This window comes from Pinus tabuliformis, chromosome 5_2 (genome assembly GCF_031772625.1).
Source record: "Pinus tabuliformis cultivar Carrire ecotype Pingquan chromosome 5_2, CPIR1, whole genome shotgun sequence".
NCBI lineage: Eukaryota > Viridiplantae > Streptophyta > Pinopsida > Pinales > Pinaceae > Pinus > Pinus tabuliformis.
In genome coordinates, this window is record NC_142306.1 from 744,581,239 (window position 1) to 744,602,044 (window position 20,806).

Here is a 20,806-nt window from a genome sequence, read left to right on the forward strand (position 1 = left end):
TGTTGGACCATGTGAAAGGCGGAATTGTTGAACCTCTATCAAATGCATCTATTGCTGCTAAGAAAAAATGGACCAAGGGGGAAGTAAAAGCTAAGAAGATCATCCGGGACTCTATCGACAAACATTTGGTAGCCTCCATCTCCGACCTGAACATCTCTAAGGAAATCTACGATAGACTGGTGAGTTTATTTAAAGTTAATGATGCAAATCAAGTTTTGTTTCTTAGAAATAAGCTAAAGGAAATTAAGAAGGGCAAAGATGAGAGTATGCAAGCATATTTCTTAAGAATCACCGAGATCAAGAACGATCTCCTATCTATTGGGGAAATAATTCCTGATAGGGAAATGGCACTCACAACTCTTGGAGGATTACCATCTAAATGGTACGTGTTCAGGACTACTCTTCTCAACAACAACGTAATTATTGGATTCGAGGAATTAATGGCAAGATGCAGTAAAGAAGAAACAAGGATGGAAGAGCAAGAAATGCCCATCCCTAATGGTCCTCCCACTGCCTTTTCTTCTCATGCTAAGAAAAGAAAATTTTCCAGAGCTAAATTCAAAGGAAAGGCCAGACCTAAGGGTGGAAAGAAAGGACGATGTTATATTTGCAATAAAGCAGGTCACTACGCAAGGGAGTGCCCTGATAGAAGGGACTCACACCGGGACGATGATCAAAATCCCTCTCATGGAAATCAAAGGAATGTCAGGTCTAATGGCAAAGGCAAGAGAAGTGTCGGAAATCAAGGAAGAGGACAACCATTCAAAAGGGCAAGAAATTCCAGGTGTGAATCTAACACCATTAACAATAAGCAAGATGAATATTATCTACCAGTTGCTCTATCTACCTCTGCTCCTCCGGACTCGCTGGGAAATTGGCTTATTGATAGTGGTGCCTCAAGGCACTTCACTGGTTACAAAGAAGTTCTCCATAATCTGATAGAGAAAGAAACCAACCTGGAAATTGTCCTTGGAGACAATATGAAATATCCCGTGAAAGGTGTAGGAAATGTCTCTCTTAAATTGAATCAAGGTAATACAATCCACCTACAGGATGTATTATATGTACCTGATCTTAAAAAGAACCTGGTGTCCATTTCGGCTATGGAAGACAAAGGCTACAAGGTGACCTTCAGCGATGGCAAGGTACGTGTATGGAAAAACAATATTAAATATGCCTTCACTCTTGGGTTTCGAGTTGATTCATTATATCAAGTCAGAGGGAGTCTGTTAGGTGTCATGTCTTGTGACACATCTCTTCAGTTTGAACTATGGCATCGGAGGTTTGTTCATCTTCATTATAAAGCTCTACCGATGTAAGACAAATGGTGACAGGGATGCCCGAATTCCGAGTAGAGAAAGAAGGTGTATGTCTGGGATGTGCAGAAGGAAAGCTCAAAAGGGGACCATTCCCCTCTAGCCAAAGCAAGACCTTCGATATATTACAGTTGGTTCACTCAGACATATCTGGTATGATGCTTGTGAACTCCTTGGGAGGATATTCATATTACCTCACTTTTACAGATGACTATTCTCGCAAAACTTGGATATACTTCTTGAAAAAGAAGGATGAAGTGTTCTCTTGGTTTCAACACTTCAAAGCCTTGATCGAGAATCAAACCGAAAAGAAGATCAAGATCTTAAGGACTGATAATGGGACTGAATATGAATCTAATGAGTTTCATGGATTTTGTAAAGAGGCTGGCATTAAGAGGGAGACTACTACACCATATACTCCTGAGCAGAATGGTGTGGCGGAAAGGAAGAATCGTACAATCATGGAAGTTGTTCGTGCTATGCTTCATGATCAAAGACTTCTGAAGTTTCTATGGGCCGAAGCTACAAACATCGTCGTATATGTACAAAACCGATGCCCTCATCAAGCATTGGGTTCCAAGACTCCTGAAGGAATGTTCACCGGTAAGAAACCTGACATCTCTCATTTTAGAATTTTTGGAAGCCCTGTATATTTTCATGTGTTGAAAGAGAAAAGGAATAAATTGGGTGCATCTGGAAAGAAAGGAATCTTCGTGTGTTATAGTGAAAATACTAAAGGCTATAGAATCTATGTAGCCCATCAAAGGGAAGTCATGATTAGTCATGATGTCACCTTTGACGAAGATATGGCCTTAGCAAGGTAGACAATCTTCCTACTTTGAGGAGCTCTCAAGAAGCTGACAACGGGGAACTGAAAGAAAAAGAAGATGAGACAATGCCTGATGTGGAAGAACCCATGGATCCTATTGATCCTCCTCCGCTTGAGCCTTCCTCTTCTAGGAAGAGGCCTTCATGGCTTAAGGGGACACTTGATGATGCTAAAGGACACACCACACCCCGAGGAACCTTCCGTGAAAGTAAGAAGCCAAACAGAGATCAGGGATACCTGACCATCATAAGCACGATCATCCAAAATGAGCCTTCATCATTCACAGATGCCGTCAAGCATCAAGTATGGAAGGATGCTATGACCAAAGAATATGAGTCTATAATGAAGAACGATGTCTGGGATGTGGCCCCCAGACCCCAGGACAAAACAATTGTCCCCTCTAAATGGCTTTACAAGATAAAGCATGCAGCTGATGGAAGCACGGAAAAGTATAAGGCTCATTTTGTTGCTCATGGCTTCTCCCAGAAGGAAGGTATAGACTATGACGAGATATTTGCACATGTTGCCCGATATAACACCATCCGCTCAATCATAGCCCTTGCTGCTACACAAGGATGGAACCTACATCAGATGGATGTTAAGACCGCGTTCTTGCATGGTTCAATTAAAGAAGAGGTCTATGTGGAGCAACCCGAAGAATTTGAGATTTATGATCGAAAATCTCATGTGTGCAAGTTGAAGAAGGCCCTCTATGGGCTAAAGCAAGCACCCCGAGCATGGTATGAAATGATCGATAGCTATTTGATGAAGCTGGGATTCACTAGGAGTGAAGCCGACCCTAACCTTTACTTTAAGGTTGTAGATGACAAACCTCTCATACTGGTGTTCTATGTTGACAACCTCTTTCTAACAGGTGCAGACCCTCTCATTCACAAATGTAAGAGGGAGTTGGCTTCTAAGTTTGAAATGAAGGACCTAGGACTGATGCACTATTTCCTAGGACTTGAAGTCTAACAGAAGCCAGGGGAGATTTTCCTATTTCAAGGAAAATATGTGGTGAAGATACTGGAAAGATTCGGTATGGTGGACTGAAAGCCCGTAACTACCCCAATGGAGCTTGACTTCACGAAGTTAAGCGGTAGTGCTGCTGGACCTATCTTAGGAAATGCCACCGAGTATCGTTAACTCGTCAGAGCATTGATGTTCTTAGTAAACTCCCATCCAGATATATGCTTTGTAGTCAACACATTAAGTCAACATATGGTTGAACCTCACCACATACATTGGATTGGTGCCAAGAATCTGTTGAGATACCTTCGTGGCACAATCACTCATGGATTAAGATACACTGCCAGAGATGTGAGACTACTTGGATATATTGATGCCGATTGGGCAAGCAGTGTTGTGGACCGTAAGAGCACTTCCGGGTGTTGTTTCTCCTTGGGATCTGCTTCAATATCCTGGATGAGCAGGGAGCAAAAGTCGGTGGCTTTGAGCACCGCCAAGGCAGAGTACATTACTGCTAGCATGGCCACCTGTGAGGCAGTCTGGTTACAAAAGCTCTTCAGGTAGCTGTTTGGATTTACATTGGATACCACCGTGATCCTGTGTGACAACCAGAGCGGGATTCGTTTATTAGAGAATCCCATATTTCATGATCGCTCCAAGCATATCGATATCAAGTACCACTATATTTGAGATATGGTGCAGCGGGGAGCTATAAGGCTCCAACATATCGGTACAGATGAACAGGTCGTCGACATTTTGACAAAGCCCCTAGGAAAGGTCGAATTCCTGACTTTCCGAGAACGACTTGGTGTCGTTCAGAGACCCTCGTTATGATGTACTAAGCTCTGGGAGCTCCAGGGGGCACAGGGTACTTCTTGGAGTGACATATGACCACAGGGTGACTCACCATCCCTTGTTGGTGCACCTTGTACAGGGTAAAAGGTTCAACCTTCCCCTGTGACACCCCATGGCGACTATGGAACAGGATGATTAGTTCTCCTGTGGGCCAGGATGATTCGTTCTCCGTGGCATTTATGGAACAGGATGATTATTTCTCCTGTGGGCCTGGATGATGTGTTCTCCATGGCAGTTGTGGAACAGGATGATTCGTTCTCCTGTAGGTGATTAGTTCTCTGTGGCATCCATTGGACAGGATGATTCACTCTCCTGCGGACAGGATGATTAGTTCTCCTATCGAGGCATCCTACCCATGCAATCTGGGACTCATGGGAAGTACCTCTCATCTGATCAATGCGCAGGGAAATGAGGATAGGGACCATAGTAGTACCGATGGACGCATCATTGTATCTACCGTACTCCCTATGCTAGGATGACCTTCATTGATCTGGGATCAATGATACTAGTCTGGGACCAGTGAGATTGGTACCCACTATGACACTGACTTCGAGTCAGTAGAGGACTAGTCTGGGACCAATGGTACACACTCTAACACTGACTTCAGGTCAGTGGAGGATGGTATGATACATCCTCGATCACTTCTTCTTCTTCTTCTTCATAGTTCGAGCAGAGCAGAGCATAGCAAGGCAGAGTAGGGCAGAGCAGAGCAGGGGTCAAGTTGTACAGGATAGTGCATTTGATGGATGAATAGTAGCGACGGTCAGACGAATTGCAAATGGAGTTCTCCCTAGTTGAGAGGGAGTGCTAAAATTGGCAACTAGGGCCAAACTCCATGAGGATCACCTTATTCGTGGCTGATAATATTTTATCTAGATTCCTCTCTCGTCGAGAGGTGTAGGATTGATCTAAAGATCATCTGATTCCGATAAGTATTTATGGAGATATGAATTTATTTTTTATTCTGGTCAAATTGCCAAAGTCGGCCAGCAACTTATGTAGGCTTAGAAGCCCAACAGACACATCTATTCATCATCAACGTTTGCATATAAATACAGGATGTCTCCTCCTCATTTGGATACACACTTCTCATCCATCTCTCTCTCTCTTCTGTGCAGAAAAGAATCTCTCTCTCTCCTACACAGATAGGTCTCTCTCTCACACGTGGGAAGGAAGGATGCAGTTTTCTAAGGGTTTACAAACTGCAGATTGGAACTTTGACCAGCATTGACCAGCATTCTCTCTCTCTATTGACTGCGCAGTAGGTGAAGCTGACTCTCCTTGGAAATCCGCAATTTTGGCACAAGAATCAAGGTGATCTGACCTCCGGTTTGGAAGATATTGACTGCCCTAGTTTTGATGCTCATGCCGCTTATGCTAATGCCGCCGATCTAGGGTTTGTTGCTACTGATATAAATCAGATTTTTGTACTATTTCTCTCTGCTGAATTATTGAAGATAAAAGAAGATTTGATCAAAGGGTTTCCCGATATTGGGGTTTGTCCTTGGCTAACCGCCACATCTTGTGTCTCTTGTCTTGGCTTGTTTTCTGTTGATGGTTTAATGTTCTATCTGCACTTTACTTATGTACATGTGATTGCTAATCTATGGATAATAATAAGAAAGATAAGTAAACTGCTCTAAGCATAGAACATACCATAATTTAACAAAGTGCATAGCATGGTCATTAGGTCCAACACTGTGATGATGAGTGCAACATGGTGCAGCACAGTGAGGTGAAGCACATGGACGAAATGCAGCACAATGATAGGTGAAGGAGTCACCTTGGAGAATCAGTTGAAGTAGCATGTCTTCAACTGATCTCATGTAGAGATGATCTATTCTCTTATCTAGAAAGTCAAAGTGTTGATTTTTGTTGTAAATGTACTATCTCTCTCTCACTCTCTCTTTGTTGAACTATTGAAGAACATAGAAGAAGAATTGATCAACGGTCCCCACATTGGGGTTTGTCCCTGGCTAGTGCCACATCTTGTGTCCTCTTGTCTTGGCTTGTCTTTTGCGATTTATGTTTATGTTCTATCTACAGTTTACTTTAATGCTGATGTGATTGCTAATCTGGAAAAGATATTGAGCTAACTGTGAAAATTGAAATAAATAGCTCTAAGCATAGAACATACCTAAAATTAAAATGGTATCAGAGTTGAGGTGAAGACAAAGCCCAAGCAAGAGGGAAAGAGCAATCACTGAAGGCAATTGGGAAAGGACAAAAGGATCAATGGATTCCTCATCCCTCTTCTAATTCACCAAGGGTGAAATCGAAGCAGAGAATATTATCAGATTAGCGCAGCGGAATATGGCCTACCTAAAGATCACTTCATTCGGAAGACCGGATCTCAGGGTGGAAGGAAAGGCAAATAACTAGTTTGGCCATTATGCGAAGAAGTGTCCGAATGGCAAGGACACATCACTTGATGATGATAACAATCATTCCAGGGACATCTTCAATGATCAGAGGAATGACAGTGCAGGTCATCAAGGAAACGGCCGACTCTTCAGAGAAAGCAAGGAACCCCAGGTATGAAGAATCAAATGTTGTTTCTGATAAGATAAAGAAGCACTATCTTGTATTGGCCCTCTCCTTCAGACTCTTAGGGAATCTGGCTTATCGATTATAGTGCTTCAAGGCACTTCATCAAATAAAAGGGTGCTCTCTCTAATTTGGTAGAGATGGAAAGAATCGTGGGATTATACTTGGAGCCGATGCCACCTATCCCGGAAAGGGTATAGGGAATGTTATCCTGCAATTGAATGAGGGTAGCTCGATTCATTTACAGAATCTCTTTTATGTACATGATCACAAGAAGAGCCTGGTGTCCATTTCGGCAATGGAAGTCAAAGGTTACAAGGTGGCATTCATCGATGGAAGGTACGTGTTTGAAAATGAAATTTTCAAAGATGCTTTTACTCATGGGTTCAAGGTTGGCAATTTGTGTCAAGTTGCAGGATGGTCCATTGGGGATCATGCATATCTCATCTATAACACTTGAGATCTATTTTATGAGACCCTAACCGATGTGAGTCAGATGGTGACTCGGATACCTGAATTCAAGAAAAACATGAAGATACATGTCTAAGATGTACCAAAGGAAAATCTTACAAGGGGACCATTCCCCTCATGTAGCAAGTCCACAGGTTTGGAACAACCCGAGGGGTTTGAGATTCATGATTGGGAATCTCATGTATACAGGTGGAAGAAAGCCCCCTATGGCTTGAAGTAAAACACCTCGGGCCTAATATGAGAGGATTGATAGTTGTCTAATGAAGCTGAGATTCACTAAGAGTGAAGCCGATCCAAACCATTGTTTGAAGGTCGTGGATGATAAACCTCTCATATCGACACCTTCTGAGAACGACCTATTTCTGACAGGTGTAGACCCTCTCACTTGCAGAAGTAAGAGAGTTGGATTCCAGATATGGAATGGTAAACTGCAAGCCTGTGACTACCTCGAGGATCTTAACTTTCAGAAGTTATATGATGGTGATGCTGGACCAGATTTGGGAAATGCCTTTGAGTTTCATAAACTCATCTACATTGATGTTCTTGGTGAACTTCCATCCGTATGTATGCTTTGTAGTTAGCATAGTGAGCTCATATTTGGTTGAGCCTCACTAGATTGGTGCCAAGAATCTTTTGAGATATCTTCAGGGCACAATCTCTCATGGATTGAGATACACTGCCGGAAATATGAAGCTGCATGATTATTCGAATGTTGACTGGGCAGGCAGTGTGGAGAATCACTAGAGCATTTCTCAGTGCTGGTTCTCTCTGGATTTTGCTTCAATATCATGGATAAGCAAGAAGCAGAAGTCCGTTGCTATAAGCACCGCTGAGACCGAATACATAGCTACGAGTATGATCTCGTGTGAAGCTGCTTAGTTGTGGAAGCTCTTCAGTGAGCTGTTTGTACAAATGATGAATACCACTGTGATTCTTTGTGACAACTAGGGGGGGATTTGATTATTGATGAATCTCGTATTCGATGATTGCTCCAGCAGATAGACATCAGATACTACCTTATCTAGGATACGGTAAGTCAATGAGCGAGGAGGCTCCATCGCATTGAGATTGATGTACAGGTCGCAGACATTTTGTCAAAGCCCCGAGGAAAGGTCAAATCTGTGACTTTCCTGAACGACTTGGAGTCGTTGAGAGACCTTCATATAAGGGTCATGCATGTTGCATGCATTGAGCTCTGGGAGCTCTGGGGGGCTTGGGGTACTTACTGGAGCGACATACGACCATAGGGCAACTCACCCTCCCCTAGTGGTCCGCTATGTACAGGGTTACAGGTTCAACCTTTCCCTGTGATACCTCGTGGCAACTATGGAACAGGATGATTAGTTCTCCTGTGGGCCGGGATGATTAGTTCTCACATGACAACTATGGAATAGGATGATTAGTTCTCCTATGGGTCGGGATGATTAGTTCTCCCATGGCAACTGTGGGACAGCATGATTCGTTCTCCTGTGGGCAGGATGATTAGTTCTCCTGTCGAGGCATCCTACCCATGCAGTATGGGACTCATGGAAAGTACCTCTCATCTAATCAATGAGCAGGGAAATGGGGTTAGGGACCATAGTAGTACTATCGATGGACGCATCGTTGTATCTACCGTACTCCCTATGCTAGGATGACCTCCATTGATCTGGGATTAATGAAACTGATCTTGGATCAGTATGAGTGGCTTGAGACACCCTCTTGTGATATTGATTTGGGATCAAAGGAATTGACTTCGAATCAGTAAGAGTGGTATGACAGACTCTCCTCATATGAAATTGACTTCGGGTCAGTAGAGAATGGTATGAGACATTCTCGATCAATTCTTCTTCTTCATGGTTCAGCAGAGCAGAGTAGAGCAGAGCAGAGCAGAGTAGAGTAGAGCAGAGCAGTGCAGAGCACTGATGGCAGAGATAGTACAGTCGGACAGATGGATCAGCGGATGGAGTTCTCCCTAGTTGAGAGGGTGTTTTAAAATTGGCAACTAGGGCCAAACTCCATGTGGGTCATCTTATTTATGGCAGCTGATATTTTCCTTGGATCCCTCTCATCGAGAGGTGTAGGATTGATCTAAAGATCATCTGATTCCAATAAGTATTCATGGAGATATGAATTTATTTGTGTTATGGGAAATTCGTCAAGGTCGGCCAACAACCAAATATACCCCATCTGTGCTCAACATTTTAGTATAAATAAAGGAGGACTTCAAGTCATTTGATATCATCTCTTGTGATCTCACTCTCCACTTGTTTGGGTTTTTAGTGGAAGAGGAGGCCTAGAGGAGATGCCTTCTACGCAGCCCTAAAGAAGGGTCATCTAGGAGAGCCCTAGCCGCAGACTTTTAGGAGATCTAACCGCAGATGTAAGAGGCCCTAATCCGCAACTAGAAGAGCCCTAATCCACAGCCAAAGAGAGCCCTAATCCGCAGCTAAAGGGAGCCCTAATCCGCAGCAAAGGGAAGGCCCCAACCAGCAACTAGAGGAGGCCCTACGCTGCCCTACCTAAGGGTGACATGGATATACCCTAGCCGCAACAACCTAGAGTCTGGACAACGTGGGAAAACAGGGATCCGAAGTCTGCTACAGGAGGCCGAGTGGCTGAGGTAAGTGCAGATAGTCCTAGGGTTGGAATAGTAATATAATCAGGATCCGAGTTTGCTGTGAAGAGGGCCGAGAAGGCTGACTGTTAGGCCGAGTTCCTAAGGGTCAAATACGTTGCTGTTTGGAAGTTATTTTGGCACATTTTCAGAGGTATGTTGCTACAGCAATCTGTTGTGGTAGGCTGCAGGCCATAGCACACAACTAGAGGTTGTGTGAGGGCTGTCAAGGGTGGACAGCACCCTGAGAAAGCAGTGTGGGTGAGGAGGAGACCTATGAGGGTATGCCGCAGCCTTTAAAGGGTTAGTTTGTTGACTGTGGGATGAAACTAGGGCTGCTGCAAGTGCCCTAACCAGGGGTGCAGCAAACAGCTGTGCAAACAAATGATAGCATGGCCTAATTGGACTATTTGGGCATGTTGGTGTAGTTGGACATATTATGGGACAGCAGCTAGTACAGCATAGTGCTATCAGCATACAGTGATGGGTAGCAATGCAGCATAATGTAAAAAGGGTGCAGCATGACGTGATGCATAGTACAGCAGTATGTATGATGCAGCTACATGATTGGATATAGTGATGATGAGTGCAACATAGAGTGCAGATCCGTGATGAGTGCAGCCCAGTGATTGGAGAAGCACAGTGACAGGAGCAGCAGCATGAAGTGCATAGCATGGTCATCAGGTCCAACACTATGATGATGAGTGCAGCATGGTGCAGCACGGTGAGGTGCAGCACATGGACAAGATGCAACACAATGATAGGTGAAGGAGTCACCTTGGAGAATTAGTTGAAGCAGCATGTCTGCAACTGATCTCATGTAGAGATGATCTATTCTCTTATCTAGAAAGTCAAAGAGTTGATTTCTGTTGTAAATGTACTATCTCTCTCTCTGTTGAACTATTGAAGAACATAGAAGAAGAATTGATCAAGGGTTTCCCCACATTGGAGTTTGTCCCTGGCTAGCGCCACATTTTGTGTCCTCTTGTCTTGGCTTGTTTTATGCAATTTATGATTCCCCACATTGGAGTTTGTCCCTGGCTAGCGCCACATTTTGTGTCCTCTTGTCTTGGCTTGTCTTTTGCGATTTATGTTTATGTTCTATCTGCAGTTTACTTTAATGCTGACGTGATTGCTAATCTGGAAAAGATATTGAGCTAACTGTGAAAATTGAAATAAATTGCTCTCAGCATAGAACATACCTAAACTGAACAAGGGAAGATGGGCCCCTTAGTCATTGGTTCCATAAAGAGAAAACTGTTTAGTTCTCTGACAACCATTCCCTGATCAATGTATTTTTTCTTGATTAGTTGGAACTTGGCAGTGATCAGGTTATGAGGATGGACCCTAGAATATACAATCATATTCAAGTTATTCCTGACTCTCTAGAAAAAGAATCCTCTCCTTCCTGCAAACTTTCACCTCTATAGCTTCTAATACTATTCCGCCCATCAGTGGAAGCTAAAAATTATTATTCATCTGCAAAAGATTGTGATCTGTAAACTTTATCGGAGGAGTTCAGAAATTTGTTTCTTTATAAAATGACAAATCAAAATGACTAAGTTTGTCAATGTGGTTGTGGTCAGCAGTGAAGATGGTGGTACCATGGTATGTCAGGCCACCCAACAAGGTTCAACTCCTCTGGAGATAGGAGGAAGCGGTTGAAGCCAGGTGCACATCATGGGTAAACTTGATGGAATAGTACACCTGCTGTTGAGGTAGCTTAGCTGGATCGTTGTGCTTGTTATAGTTGATTCACCATTTCACCTGCAGACAAAATCCACTTGTGGTGCCTGGCCTCTTCAAGCCAATCATAATGCCTTCAGGCCAGTTATAATGCTTCTCGAGTTTAAAGGAATCACTTTCAAAAATATGTCTAAGACGTTAAATAAGAGAGAAGTTTCCAACCATGAAATGTTTTCCCCTTTTTGGAAGGGAGAAAATGCAAGAACATCTGCTCTGACTTATAAGTATTACATCAGAAATGTTGACCATGCAGCTATTTGACACATGTATTGTAAAAGATTGTGTTTGGAGTAAATTTCTATTCTGCCCAGCTGTAGAATGGTCCAAATAAAAAACAACATAGAGAAAACATCTTGTACAAATGTTTTGAAACTTCTAATCATTGACACTATATGTAGGATCCAGACAATATGCCTTTTAGAAGTTTTGTAAGTGGCGAGCCTAGTTTACTAACTTGAATATAACAATATTATGTTTGTTCCTTGTGTAAAAGCATTTACAAACATACCTTAAGAGTTGCAACTTCCGAGGAGCCTGTTAATGTTGGATTATGGGTGTAATATTCACATGTGGCTATGGAACACTCACATGTATTATGAATATATTTGCAATCATGGCTAAGGCCATCCTTTGATCACTTATTATCATTTATTATAATTCTAAGTCGTGGCTAAGGCTGACTAGTCAAACTTGTACATGTAGGTTCATTAAACCCTCTTGGGGGTAGTGCCCTACTTGAGCTCTGTATAAGCACACCACAACTCTCATTTGTATTGTATCATCTTGTGATCTTCTTGGTCTTTCTTACAAAGTGGTTTATGCCTAAAAGAAGCTACACGTTTGACATTCTCTTGCGATTGGCATTTCTTTCTTTTATGACCACTTGTGCATCTCTTAGGTAGCACACTTGTACTTTGGGTTATTCTCTCTCTAGCACACTAGCATCATAACTCCCCAGCGCACTTGACTGCACAAAAGGAGGGAACTAAGCAGTAGCACATAACCTTATGTACATTATTGATTAAATGAATAACAGAGAAAGACAAGTAGCCCTTAGAGAATATACATTACATGACTGTGGATTCACGTCTCTCCAAACTTTGATAATTCTAATGACACAGTTGAGGCAAGTAGTAAACCAACCCACACTTTGGGCAAGAAGGAAGAGAAAATATATACCTGGCACATCAATAGCAGAAGCATGGTATTTACGAAACTCCTCCCGACCCTTAAAAGAGCGATTTCCAATTATAACACCAAAATTAGAACCTCGAGGATAGCCACCAATAAAAGCTTCAGGAAACACAAGCAACTGTGACCCATAAGAAGCACCTTCTGCTATCAATCTTTCTGCTTTATCTGCTCAAAAGATGAGAGACAATAATAAAAATCAGTGAGCCAGTCAATTGAACCAAATGTCCAAAGCAGTAGAGATACAGAGCTTAAACATAGAAAATTATAAGTTATGATACTCATGTTTCAAACCATACATTAAAACATACAAATCTGGATACATAGAGGCTGCCACTTCAGTTCTCAACATCAACAATTATAGACATCATACACATTCAATGCCATGTTCATGTCAGTACTTGGAACAAAAAGCACCTACTACATGACTTAAGGAATCAACATTTCAAGATAAATAGAGCATTTTTATACATGGCACATAAAGAAACCCTAATTCACATAACATGGCATGCAAAATATAGAAGATAAGCAATAAACTTACAAAATTTCCACCAGAATCTCTTCAATCAATCCCAAAAAACCTTTTTCAAGCAAAAATCCTTCTTCAAGATACATTGCCAAAGAGCTATATTGCATCCAAGTAGAAAAGAGGCAAAAGCTCATGTACACTTCTAGCAAGAGAGAAGCATGATCATTAATGACGATGATCAAGTGAATAAGACTCCCCGCTATTTATATGAGAGTAACCAATACTTATTTCACTAATTTTCCAAGCAAAAACCCAAAAAAAGTTTATTTCAGCATTAAATTAGGTCAAAGGTCACAAACCAACCCTGAAATAGCTCTAAAACGTAACAAAATGTCAAGATAACCCACACGCATGGGACAAAGTAATCTCCACCATGATGTCACCCTTCAAAATAGGAAATAAGGCATCAAGGAACCAAGACAAGGGTCCAGGAGCACTCTTCAAGCATGTGTACATGAAGCGAACAAAGTTCCTTCTACAAATTAATTACTCCAAAAGGCTTGGAATATGAAATTATCCATTGAGGATATAAATATTATATATTAAATGTCTGAATAAGAATGATGATAATGATTACAATGAGAATGAGAGGCTTGCTCATATATCAAGCAAGTGTCTCTTCATGAAGAGTCATGTCTCATTTAGACATGCCTCTTCAGCCTAATTACTAGTTAACTAATAATTATTTATGCTTATTATCATTTACATTATTTTACATTATTTATATATATTTTATTCGTTACATTGCCTCCTTCCTCAAAAAGCTTTGTCCTCAAAGCTTGTCAATGAAAAAGGCTTGATCTCTTTTTCTGCTTCGAAAGTCTTTCTGTCTCGGAACAGTCATCTTCGTCGATACAAGCTGATATGATCTTCTAAGTGACAAACAAAATTGTCGCACTGAGAAGGGATCAGACCATCCGAGATTAATCTTCTGTATAGTATTCTGATCACTGGAATTTTGTAACGACTTGTCAGCATAAGACTGGATTGAGATTACATTACTATTATCTGGAACATCAGTTTGTTGATTCGGTTCTGAATGGTTCAAATATGTAACATGGTTGACTCGTCTATTCTCATGATTTGGATGCCGATAGGGAACCTTTTTTTGATTTTCCCTTATTGGGCACATGGCAATTTTTATTTTTATTTTCTGGCAAAGATGTTGTTGGGTTGGTTATGGAACATTCTCTTGGGAAGTTAATTGTTTGAACTACAACATCCAAGCGCGTCTTTTCTTCAACTTGCTTGTCTTCTTCCTGAGTTGTGACATTCACTGAATCAGTATTTGTTGTTTTGTCATCAACTTGAATACCTACATTTGATGCTTCTTTCTCGATAAGTTGTTGTACCTTGTTTCCTAATGATTTCTTATCCTTCTTGAGTTTCTTAATTTGCGACAGTAATTTTTCGCTATGGTTTTTAAATCGAGAAACTTCTTCATTTTTGTCAACATTGATTTTGTCAGTTTCTTTTTGCATATTTTGTAATACCTTTTTACCTTCTTGAGACATTACTTTTGAAATATTTGAGATATCTTCTTGTGTTACTGAATTTGGTTTTAGTGTAAAACCTTGTAGCGTTATTTTCTTCTTCTTGTAAGAAAATGTTAAAAACTTCTTCTTTGTATTTAGAATAAAGGAACCTAGAGTTTCCATCCAGGGTGATCCCAAAACAATGTCACTATCGTTAAAACATAAGGTTTTCACGGTGAATTGTGAGGTAAAAGTATAATCTCCAATATTTAGGTGTAGATTGCTTATGTCGTATTGTTTGTTACATGTGCCAAAAATATTCGTTTCCACTATATTTGATTCAGAAATCACCAATTGGTTAGCACATTTAGGACTAACATAATTACTTTTTTCAGCGGCACTAATAGAGATTATGATATCTCTTCATGCGAATGATCCTTTGATTTTAAATAGTGTGTTAACACATTTACTAAAGGTTGTAGGAAATCTTCCCTCACTAGTTTCCATTTTGCGTTGATGTTTTTACGTAAACAATATGTCAACTGGAGCTATTTTTATTATAAAATATCCCTTATTTCTTCTATATATATTTTTCAAATATTCTCCTTTAATGTGGATTGTTAAAAATTTAAATACCCTTTTATTAAAAAAAATACTCCTTTATATTATTGCCCTCTATATATGTATGTATTTCTTTATATTAAGACCCCTTTTCAAAATAATTTTATTATCTTATAATAATAATAGTTTCACTTCTTTTTTTAATAATAAATTGGTCCCTTTTTTTATATACTTAATTACTCCCTTGATAACTTTTTAATGTCACCCCACTTAATATAAATTTTTATGATGTCACCACACTTAATATAAAAGTCACACTTAATATAAACTTTTATGATGTCACCACACTTAATAAATATAAAGGTCACATCTTTTCATATAACAGGGTCACGATGTTCACCATACTTTTTAAGTAAAAAGTAAAACTTACCTTTCACGTAAAGAGATTTTGTATCCCTTTTGTTTTTTTCTTTTACTTTTAAAATACCATGGGCAATTACCATGGGTTGTTTCTAAAACGGGCTTCTCCATGTAAAAGTTTTAAATATACTTGGAAAGATTCCCTCTTATCTTTTAAATCTTTTTTTTTAATATTTATATGTACTTATTTTATTTTCATTATTTTCTTTTCTTGAATTTGATTTTTTTCTATATTTTTTTTTTGAATGGCCAAATGGTTGACAGTGAAATGGAGAAACTCCAAATTCTTGTAGCGAAACGCTTCAACGACAACAATGTTGATGAACTTGACGGTCAAAGACCTGGATCGAAGAACACAACTCTGTGTAGCAGTGGAGCGACTAGAGGTCGACTGCTCTGATACTAAATGAAACGAACAAAGTTCCTTCTACAAATTAATTACTCCAAAAGACCTGGAATATGAAATTATCCATTGAGGATATAAATATTATATATTAAATGTCTGAATAAGAATGATGATAATGATTACAATGAGAACGAGAGGCTTGCTTATATATCAAGCAAGTGTCTCTTCATGAAGAGTCATGTCTCATTTAGACATGCCTCTTCAGCATAATTACTAGTTAACTAATAATTATTTATGCTTATTATCATTTACATTATTTTACATTATTTATATATATTTTATTCGTTACAGTACATCTCCAAAAGATGCCTCCTTTACCATGATGTCATCCAAGAGAGGCTCTACGTCACCCTTTTCAAGCAAGTGGGAGTCATGTGGTGGCCTCTAAGGACAAGCGTTGGCATCAAAGAGGGATGTGCTCGTCCTCCCAAGTCATCTATGTATAACCATCCTCATATGGGCTCTGGACAAGGTATCTTGGAGCCACTGGTCCACTTGGCTGTCTTATTTTGTCCTTCAAAGAATCAACCCTTGACCTTTCTCCTTCTGCCCTTCTAATAGTTGCTCTTTGTCCTTCAAGAGGTTGTACTTAGGGCTTGGAGCAAGTCACTACAGCCCTCCCAAAACTGTTCCTTTTGACTGCTCCAAATACCGTCCAAAACTAGGACAACCATCCACTAATAAACAACATCAAACAAGGAGGGAGATTACCATACCTTGAGCGTGAACATTTGTCACAAAATCATTGGACCTGTGTATGTATTTGATCTGCAACTTCGACCCTGTTTGTTGATTTGGGGTAGCATCGGATGTGCTCTAAGCCTCAAAATTTGCAAGGAGGCTTAGACACATGCATTCTCCAATACCCAGAAATCTTTTTGAGAAATTCCACCCAGAGACAGTAGAGACAGTTTTATTAAAATAATTTATTATTTTTAATGGGACGCTAAGTCTAAACTTAGCAAATTAAAATAATTAAAGGATATTAATATAAACTTGTTAATCAAGGTTGTCATTGATGTCAATATGGTACAATTGGGATGGCAAATATTCTTGTGATATCATAACCCCATGCATATTATGATGATATCCTTGCTCGTGATGACAAGTCCCTCTTGTTTGATAAGGATGCCATTAATGAAGATGTCAAGCTATTAATGATGCCATTATGATGTCAAGTCACTAAGAAGAAGTCTTGTCCTAGATGCCTATTGTTCATAATGTCCTAGATGTCCTTGAATTAACCATGAAGACACCATAACCTCTTGTATCCTTGCTCTTGATGAATAAGCCCTAGAAATCATGATGATGTCCTAACTCTTGATGAAGGAGTCTAACTTATTGATGCTCATAGTGACTCTTGATGAAGAAGCTCTCCTTGTGATGATCTAGCTCTTGCTCTAACAAATTGATGAATGTTGCATATGGAAAATGACATATCATCACACTATCATGATAACATATATGGTGGCATTACATTTGATGACATGGGCAATGAAGGAATTGGAGATAACTTGATGGCATGATGATTAAAGACATAACAAGTGGGGACCTCACTTAAAAACACTTGGTGACAAAGAAGAAGCCCTTGCTGTCCTAAACATTTTATGCACAAAATTTGAAGACAGTTTCAAAGAAAAATAAAATTGGGCAACTTGGAGGCAATCTTTCTACATGGAACCTAGACCATCTTAAAGATGATTTTTTTCTCTTTCCAAAGAGCCCTTACTTGCCCCGAAATTCCAAATAGTTTGTGAGATATTGAATTTTCAAGTTAAAAAATATATTTTTGACAGTGAGTCGACCTGCACCTTGTCTTATGTGTCTCTTCGCTTTGGCTTGCAAAAAAACACTATATATACAGTTCGGACTGCATTTTTCCTCAACAATTTCAGTGATCATTTCAAAGAAGGAGCACAGAATTAAAAGGAGGCTGAGGAGCACATTATCAAATATTGTTTGGGCATACTTCTGTGATTGGGTTGTCATTTAAGAAGCTGAAGAAGTGCAGATCTTTGAACAGTGACACATTGGAGGCTCGGATTAGAAGAAAAGACCCATTACAAGGGATCAAACATATGAGAGAGGGCTCAAACTTGTGGCTACAAAGACTTATACCCTCGGACTATCCTACAGTACCTCGGACCTATGTATATACTACATTCCTCAGACCAATTACAGTCCGGAACAGGTTACAGACCTCAGGAACAGGCCTACAGGAGCTCGGATCTATGGTAAACTAACCCATAGACAGTTACAGTGGAAGGTGAGGGCTTGGATATATGTTGTAGGGACTCGATATCCTTGAAGAACAGTCTTTACTAAACCTCAGACCTGTAAGAAATAAGCCAAGACAGTCATCATTGTAGCTCGGTTGAAAGGTCAGATTTGTGGGGAAACTCATTAAAAAAGCTCAGACCAGCAGTCACAGCATTGAAAGAAGACCTCACCTCAGATTTGTCATCACCCCAGACTTGTAACATGATATATTAACACAGTCTAGTGAAGCTCGGACAGTCACACTTGTGAACAAACCTTAGGCTCAGATTGAAGACTTGGAGGCTCGGGACTAAGTGCAGAATATCAGACCTTGACCAGTGGTGTTGGGACTATACATTGGTGGATATTGAGACATATGCTTAGTGAAGACCTCGGATAGCTCAGAGTTGTGGAAAGTTTCTAAAACCTCAGATCTTGAAGCACTATTTCTTGTAGCACATTGAAGACCTTTTGAAGGTGGATTTATAGCAGATCAGATCTTGGAGCTTGTGTGAAGCACACTTGAGTCTTGATTGAAGGTTAATCCTATATTGAAGCATAATTGAAGAACACTTCAAGTTTTGACAGCCTGTTGAGGAACACTCTAAGAGTGGTGTGTAAGCATATTGAAGAAGCCTTTGTAGATTTGTCTTGCAGCCATTTGAAGACATCTTGTTGAGAAGTTTTAGCTGATCTTTGAGATATTATTGGAGATTATAATGCGTTGAAGCAATCATGAGGTGACTTTGGAGATATTTGTTTTGAGTACTGTTGTTCCTTAAGAAACCAATTTCCTGGCTATAGGGAAATTGTGCTTAAGATATTAATAAAGATTATTTACTGTCACTTATTTTTATTAGATTACCAAATGAAGGACTTGGAAAACTTGGCCTTAGACTCTTAATACATGTATGATCAGAACTTCTCAGAATGCCATTTGTTGCTAAATATAAATGATGAATGAAGAAAGTTTGAAAGGGAAGTTAGAGACAATATGTTGATCTCTCATAGGAACTATTATCTATAACTTAGAGGAATTATGATCATGAGGAATAAATCATAGACAATATGCTGATCTCTCACAAGAACTACTACCTATAACTTAGAAGGGAAATGAGGACTTTAAGTACAGGAGCGTTCTTTAAGGGATTTAACCTTGCAGCTTCATTACTACACTTAAAAATAAGAAAATATTGCATGACACGTGATAGTGAAGCTTACAAATTATATGTAACAACTCCTAAAAACTTCTAGTTGTTTTATTAATCAATGATGTTATCGGAAATACAGTGGCCTGGTTCTCCAAAATTCCAACCTTTTCTTATTTCCACTTTTTATACATTGTGGAACAATTATTGATTTCTGAAACCTATCTAACTACGTTCAAACTATATGAAATAAAACCGTTATAGAATTTACAGAGGGTGAAAACACCTCGAAGAACAAAAAATAACAAAACAAAACTGAATTTAGAAGAACCGTTGGCTTGTTCTATTGATTTGCTGCCGAATTCCTCTATGAACACTAATAATGTTTAGTTTCTCTTAACCATAATGCAATGTCTTTAGTTTATATAATCCTGGGCATTCTGATTGGCCAAAATGCTAAGAAATATATATCAAATCTGTTCTCCTTTTCAACCCCGGCTCTAATCCCTGATTTTCCATATTACAAAGCGAGATTAATGTTTCTCGTTAATCTGAAACATCTGGCTTTATAACTATCAAATCTGCTTGTTCAGTGCTTTGTCGTCTTCTATTGCAAATCGCAATCAGCCCCCAACCCCTGTAGGAACTTAACTTACGCACCCACCTTTGGAATTATGCGTTTATCATGAAAATATATGATTAGGTGTATTTTCCTTCTCAATACAGACTTAGCACAATTCCCAAGGCATCCTTCCCGCCATCAACTCCACCGTTGATCTTTTCAAATTGAATGGTCTGTCAAGTTTTGATATAACACAACATATACTGCTATCGGGTAAGGCCCACAATAAGCATGTTATATATATATATATATATATAAAGTGCTGCACAAAGATGGCGGACCCGCCAAGCTTTAGAATATAACAAATATTTGCTTTCAAGTCCAACCCTTCCATTATAATCCATTCTAATAAAACTTTATATAAAACTACGTCAATGCAATATATACGAATATCACATAAACCTTTATGACCATAATATAATTGGACGTGAGGGATTATCAAATACAATACATCAAATATCGGGTCCGGAATCAATAAATCACAATCGGCTTTTATCAACATATATATGCATAAAGGGCGGACCCGTCGGACTTTAAAATAGGATATATATGCGTTCGGGTCTAAACCTTATCGCATATTGCGATCGGCGGGGTCACATGCATATAACATAAGCGTTTCACATTATCTCGGACCCGCCGCTCTTATAAAATACGCCATATAAGTTTTCGGGTCCGGAACCCAATCGCTAATCGCAATCGGTGTTTATCTGTGATGCCACCATCCCTGACGCGGACCCGCCAAACTTTAAAATGTAGCATGTAATATTTCGGGTCCGGTCCTTTTAACACTTATTTTCTTCGAAAATGCGCTCTTTTCCTTCGTTTCCCTTTGTATTTTGATTCCGATAAAGTTATGTTTGCAATAT

At 39.7% G+C, this 20,806-nt stretch overlaps 1 protein-coding gene across 2 annotated transcripts in view; it reads right to left on the bottom strand.

Annotated features, from left to right (window-relative positions):
• Positions 1–20,806, bottom strand: part of LOC149161382 (bifunctional nitrilase/nitrile hydratase NIT4A-like) — a 162,254-nt gene that overhangs the window by 40,264 nt on the left and 101,184 nt on the right. Inside the window, exon 1 of one of the 2 annotated variants that reach the window (XM_089436979.1) lies at positions 12,509–12,702. The exons of the other annotated variant lie outside the window; for it this stretch is intronic. The gene's annotated coding sequence lies outside the window, so the exon portion shown is untranslated. Of the gene's footprint in view, positions 1–12,508; positions 12,703–20,806 lie in introns of those variants that run through there. 2 annotated transcript variants of the gene reach the window in all.